Source organism: Tupaia chinensis, unplaced genomic scaffold, assembly GCF_000334495.1.
Source record: "Tupaia chinensis unplaced genomic scaffold, TupChi_1.0 Scaffold150288_1, whole genome shotgun sequence".
NCBI classification, from domain to species: Eukaryota; Metazoa; Chordata; class Mammalia; order Scandentia; family Tupaiidae; genus Tupaia; species Tupaia belangeri.
The window spans coordinates 723,474-730,641 of record NW_006210128.1 but is presented as its reverse complement, the minus strand read 5'-3'; positions in this window follow the sequence as shown (position 1 = coordinate 730,641).

The following is a 7,168-nucleotide window of genomic DNA, read 5'->3' as shown; positions in this document are numbered from 1 at the left end:
CATGTGGGAGTGTCCAATGCCTTAACCACTATGCCACATGCTGGTCTCCTCCAGATTACTTTTTCTAGTGGTTACTGAAGAAATGTTTCTAGGTTTATTAGGCTTAATACCTAGTTCTTCCTCAAGGATAGTCCAAATCTACTAATTCTTAATTCAACTTTATTTTTTTTTTTCCATGAGAGAGAGAGAGACAGGGAGACAGATAGTCCAACGGTGTCTCCAGACCACGATCAGCCCGTCTGGGTTGTGGCCATGCATGTGCATGTCTGGTGTGCACAGGGAGGTTCCGGGGTGGGGACCAGGGTCTTCCTCTGTGGCCCTGGTTACATTACTGGTATGCTACCACGTGGGCCCTAATCATAATTCATTGAAATAGAAACAAAACCATGGAACATGGCAAGATCGCATGGTGGGTGAAAAACGGACTCTGTCCTTCTGAGTTTTCTTAATGAGCTTTCTGACCAACATACAATTAAAAAAACAAGTCTGATTGGGAGGTTGTCAAACCGAGGTGGCTCTAGAACTTAAAATTCCTGCAGAAGCAGAGCCAGCCACTGACAGGGTGTTTAAGGTGGCAGGATCCTGTACAGTTGCCTGCATGGTTCCAGTTTCAGACACAGCAGCCTGAGAGAGATGTCAGGTGCATGTGTGTGTGCCCAAAATCCTGAGAGGAGAATGGAGAGGGGATTGCAGCATGGCCATGCCCACTGGGGGATGCTGTCTCACTTTCTTCCCCTCTCTTTCTCTGGTGAACACACTCACCCTATAGCAAACAAAAACAAACAAAAAACAACAACAAAAAGCCATAGCAAATGAAAACACAATGTAAATAGTAAATTAAAACCATCAACTGCATCAAATCAGAAACCACCAACTAAGCTCTCACTAGGAAATTTCCCACTCTAACCAATCAAAGTTGTTTTGTCATCTCCCCTCTTTTCCCTTTTGGTGGAGTGCTAGCCCAACTCATGAATAGTCAAATACTCAAATAAAATTTTTTTTTTAAAGTTCTGTTATAGAGCATGGGCACTCACCAGACAGAAATAGAAAGAAAGGTAAAGTGAAAAACTATCCCACAGAGGGGATGGCCATGCCACAGTCCCTTCTCTTTCATTCTCCTCTTGGGATTTTGGGCACGTAAGCACATGTACCTGGTATGATTTTCAAGCTGCTGGATCTGGGACTTGAACTGTGCAATTTGGCCATGTGAGATCCTGCCACCTTAACCTCGCTACCTGCTGACCTCCAAATAAATTATTTAAAATTGGGCTGTGCTTATGTTTTTCTTTCATCAATGTTTAAAAGTTATTCACTCAGTTATTTAAAACTATTGACCAGCAGTGGGCGTGGTGGTTAAGGTGCTGGACCCCCACATGGCCAATTGTGGGACTTGGATGCTTGGCGGCTTGCTTTCTCACTTTCTCTCTCTGTGTCTCTCTTGTGTTAAAATAAAATTAAATAAGTTTATTTATTTATTTATTTATTTATTTATTTATTTAATTTATTTTTTAATTTGACGAGAGAGGGAGAGAGAGACAGAGTGAGAAAATAAGCCACCAGATCCAGGACTCAAACCATGATCAGCCATGTGGGAGTGTCCAGCACCTTAACAACCATGACATCTGCTGGTCCCCAAATAAATAATTCTTAAAAAAACTCCAAAAAACTACTTACTTATCATAGTCTGTTTTCTGCTCTTCTAACAAAATACTACAGATTGGATAATTTATGAGGAAAAGAAATTTACCTGACTTGTGAAGATAAAATTTATCTAGAAAAGAAATCACTATACAAAATTTTTAAAATAGACAAGGGTCAGACAAGAGGGAGAGGACATAGTTGAGTAGCCCGCTTATCAGTGATAGCTACTCCCTGTTGGCGGAGTGGCTGACTTCCGCAGAGAGTCTGCAAAATTAGGGTAATTTCAGGTTTGCGGTCTCCCTTGGCCGATCACACGCTCTGCAGAACAAATTGCTATCCCAGCCGGTAAGCTGTTTCAGACAACTGCTGAGGGTTTTCACCCCATCCTGTCCCTTTCCCCACGTCTTCTCTGTTATCTGTGTCCAGCGTAAACTCTTGTAGAACAACTGACTTGTACCTGAACTCTTTCAAGATGAAAACACTCATGCTTTTTCAAAGCTCAGTGTCCTGCCGCCATGTCCCCCTGGCCCTGCTGCTGGACAGCCAGCTCATGCCCCAGAATCTCATCCGTATTGGACGCTTGTCTGTGAGACCAGGAAGCCCACTTTCCCCTTGTCACCTTCTCTGTAGTTAGTCTTTTTGTGGAGATATTAGTGGAGTCAGAAGTAGGCTCTGAGCTCTCTCCTCACAGAGGCCCATTGTGGTGCGCTGCCTCGGGAAGGCCAGCTCCTTTCCAACCTCGTGGACCTGAGGTTGTGCCCTTGTGCCCTTTGTACCAGGACATCACTGGTCTTTCAAGTGTGTGTTCAGAAAGGGAAGCTGAGGATTCTGGACGGTTCTGGCCGATTGCGAGGAGAATTTCTTCATTTGACTGTGCTTAGTAACACCAGCAGGACACTTTGAGATATTATTACTTCTGATTTTTGCTTACCAGTATTGTTTCTATCTTTGTCAACCCATGGTCTGTGAATTGAATTTGAGGCAGAAAGCACTTTTGTGCTCATAACAACTTCTCTGTTGTTTTCTTTCCTTTTAAAAAAAGAATTATTTATTTTATTTTAATTTATTATTATTATCTTTTAATTTGATGAGAGAAAGAGAGAAAGTGAGAGAGCAAGCTGCCAGGTCTGGGACTCGAACTGCAGTTGGCCATGAGAGTCCACACCTTAACCGCTATGCTACCTGCCGGCCCCCAACCTCTCTACTGTTTTACACTATCACCTGAGAAAGGACTTGTTGCTTCTGAAGAAAAGAGACAATAACTCTCTTTGGTCCTTCATTGGCTCTTCTTGGGCAACTGAGAACTTAGCAAAAGTATCTAGATACTTCTGCCTGTGATACGCAGTGGTCTTTCCTGATCTCTCTGAGGAATACCCCTGTTTCTAGGTTAGAGGGAACTTAGACCCCATTTAGGAGTGTCTGTAGGAGTTGGTCACTCTGCAGTGTGGGTTCTGTAAAAGCGACATGGTAGGGAGGTTCTCTGAGACATGGAAAAGAAGTGGAAGGCCCACTGGTGACAAAGGGCAAGTCCTGTTCAGGAAGCAGTGTCCTGAAGACCCTCCAAACACTGCCCATTTGGACTTTACTGTGAGAGCATTAGCTTGGCAATGATAGGGGCTTAGAGCTTGAAGTTTGCTGGTCTACCTGTGGGAACCCCAGCTGGGTCGGTGTCAAAAGTTAGGATACTACGTCTGTACCAATTTAACGAAATGGTCAAATTCAACAAAGGATGAATTGCTTCTGCAATTTTCTGAATGAGGAACTTTGGCATTCTGAATTAGTGCTTTTAAGATCTAAAGTAGAAGACAGAAACACTTTCCGAGAGGAATGAAGTTATTTTGATTGGTTTGCAGAGGCTGGTAAAAGAGGCAGAATTTAACTGCATGCATGCTTTGAAAATGTACCCCACGGAGGTATATGACAATATAAATAGATAATTGTAAAATATATTTTAAAACTCACCCCTTTTCAATAACTCGTAACAAAAATCACTGAGTCCAACAATCAGCTCTAAGAATGGGTTAAAAAAATATAGCTAGAAGTTACGGTAGGTTCTTAACCCCGCCCCCCCCCCTTGCTTCTTTGCACCCTCCTCTCACCACTTCCTCGAAGGCAGAAGAGATTTTTCTTTCTCTGATACTTACCCTGAATTTTATGTAGTTAAAATGAGTCTAAATAGGACCAGCAGATGGTGTAGTGGTTACATTGCTAGACCCCCACATGGTCGACTGTGGTTCAAGTCCTGGACCCAGTGGCTTGAAAATCATGCTGGGCACATGTGCTTCTGTGCCCAAGATCCTAGGACAAGAATGGAGGAGAAAGGGTTGTGGTGTGGCCATCCTGCCTGGGGGTCACTTTCCCTCTCACTGTCTGTTTCTCCCCAGTGAGTGCACGCACCCTAAGGCAAAATCCTCTAAAAAAAAAAAATGTCCATTTAGGGTACCTGAGGTGGCATAGTGGTTAATGTGCTGGATTCCCACTTGCCTGACAGTGGTTCAAGTCCCAGACCTGGTGGCTTTCTCTCTCTCTCCTGAGTGCACGTGCCTTATAAGGAAATTAATAATAATAATAATAATAAAGTCAAGTAAATAATGAGTTTTAAAAATGAGTCCATTTAGAATTAAAATTCAGCAACCTGACACCCCCTACCCCCTTCTCACTGCCACAAAACAAGTCCTGCTCTAGGGTTACTAGATTTGAAAATGTCTTTGACCTTTTTACTCATGAACTGCAAAGGATAGGATTAGGGTGCTGACCCAGAATTTAGGAAGCACTAAGTGCCCCAGGGTCTACCATTCGAGCCTTTGGACATCATCACTCAAGGACGGTTGGCTTCCCGAGGAGCTGCGGCAGTCGCTGGGACTTGCAGAGGAAGCAGAGACGTTCACTCTAGGACACGAACAGCCACGCATGCTTCGCACGTGTGCTGCTGTTACAGGAACGAAAAGGTGGCTATCGGTTAACTTCTGGCTGCCCGAGAAAATATCAAGCCATCTCGCTGGACCAGCCTTGTCTTAATGTGGCGTCCTCCCTGGATCCAGCTACGTTGCTTTCCTTCCTTCCGGAGGGACCTGCGCAGGACCGTCTCGGGCGACTGTCCACGATGACTGCGCAGACCTACTCCAGTGACCCAGGACTGACGGAGACTCCCTGGAAGGATGTGGACTTGGAAATGTTCACCAATGAAATAGTTTTGAGGGTCAGGGAAATTGGAAGGCTGGGTATGCTGCAGCAACCTTGCCGGAAGTGTTGGAAGTGGAAGTATTGCCGCCAGGTGGTTCAGCTCAAAAGGCCGAAGTTACTGCTTCCACCCAGGCTCTCCATCTTGTTGAAGGCAAGAGAATATATTAAAAAACAAACAAACAAAAAAACTGGGGGGGGGACCAGAAGATGGTGTAATGGTTACATCACTGAACTCCCAAATAGTCAAGCATGGTTTGAGTACTGGACCAGGTGACTTAAAACTCACACCAAGCCCATGCGCATGCATGCCCAAGATCCCAAGAGGAGAATGGGGGAGAGTGGATTGTGGTGTGTCTATCCTCCCTGGGGGGGTGATTTCTCACTTTCTATCTCTTTGTTTCTCTGGCAAATGCATGTGTCCTATAGCCAAAATCTCAAAAAATTTAGTTTTTTGCTAAAGGTCATATGTACTCACTGGAGGCGAAGAGAAAAAGAAAGTGTGTGTGTGTGTGTGTGTGTGTGAGAGAGAGAGAGAGAGAGAGAGAGAGAGAAAGAGAGAAAGTGAGAAAGCACCCCCTGGGGGACGGCCAGCTGCAGTCCCCCTTTGGCCTCTCAGGATTTGGGGCATACACACACACATGCCTGGTGTGATTTTCAAGCTGCAGGTCCAGAGTTGAACTGTGCAGATGGCCATGTGGGATCCAGCTGCCTTAACCTCCACACCACCTGATGGCCCGAGAATAAGTATTTTTAGGAGAGTTTTTTATTTTTATTTTTTTTGCTATAGGGCACATGCGCTCGTCAGACAGAGAGAGACATAGAGACGGAAAGTGAGAAATCACCCCCCAGGGGGGATGGCCATGCCACAATCCCTTCTCCTCCATTCTCCTCTCGGGATCTTGGGCATGCACGCACATGCGCCCGGCGTGAGTTTTAAGCCACCGGGTCTGGGACATGAACTGCGGTCGACTACGTGGGAGTCCAGTGACATAGCCATTACGCTAATGGCTGGTTCCCGAGTATTTTTACTGATTTAAGATATGCCTTCTCAGTAGTACGTGTCCATGGGGCTATCTGGAAAGAAGGAGAACCACTGGCCTCTGAGGGAAGGAAGTCAAACGTGCCTGAGAGAGGTTAATATCCCTGAGGCCGCGAGGAAGCCTCTCTGTGAAGCTGCCATGCATCGTCCAGGCCGTTGGAAAACTGATTGTGTACTGCACAAGTATGTGACTTGGTTTGGGTTGTGTAACCTATTCATTTTGTATTTTTTTGCTTGCGTTTTAGAATCAATAATTTCGTCAGTGGTTTCTTGTTTTGAAGAATCTGGGCATTGGGTTTTCTCGCTCTTTTTTTTTTTTTTAAAGAAGTATTTATTTAATTTTATTTATTCATTCATTCATTTTAATTTGACCAGAGAGAAACACAGAGAGAGAGGGAGAGGGAAATGAGAAAACAAGTCACCAGGTCCAGCACTTGAACCAGTCAGCCATGCGAGTGTCCAGTGCCTTGACCACCACGCCACCTGCCGGCCTCTGAGTGTCCTCTTAAACACGGGTTTCTTCTGAACATTGCCACCATGGTAGTCATGCTTTGGGTCGGGGTGGGATTTCCATCCAGTGTCTAAGCTTCGCTCATTGCTTGGGCTTAGTCATTTCTGAGCGCAACCGGTAGAAGGGAAAGTTAGGCAACCAGGAGTCCACTAAGACCCGGGAGCCTCCTGGGAAAGAGCTCACACTGAGGAAAGGAGTCGGGCGGACAAATGTGGTCTAGGGCAGGTCCTCGTCTTCCGGGGGAGAAGCGATTCTGACTGCATGCGGTAGGTGACATTTGGATTCAGATCAGACTCAGCATTTCGCCACTGCTCATCAGGTTTCTGTCCTGGAGGAGAGGGGCTGCTCGTGGGTGAAACGGAGAGCCCTTGTACTGCACATTTATAAGGCAATGGGATACAGCGTAGACTGGCTTCGTTCCTCCCTGTCCCCAACTGTGGAGTATGAAAAGGAGCGGTAGGTTTTCCTGCTCTGGTGCAGGAAGCCTCATCGTTTTTGGCATTTTTAAGATGCAGGTGAGTTGGACCAGCAGATGGTGTGGTGGTTACGTTGTTGGACTCCCACCTAGTCAAGTGCAGTTTGAGTCCTAGACCTGACAGCTTAAAACTCACGGATGTGCATGCATGCCCAAAATCCTGGGAGGGAGGAGAATGGCGAAGGGATCACAGCGTGGCCATCTTCCTTGGGGGAGATTTCTTGCTTTCTCTCTCTCTCTTTCTCCAGTGAGATGCATGCCCTATAGCAAAAAAATCTCTCTCTAAAATAAAGAAGGTAAGTATAACCCCTGAAGCAGT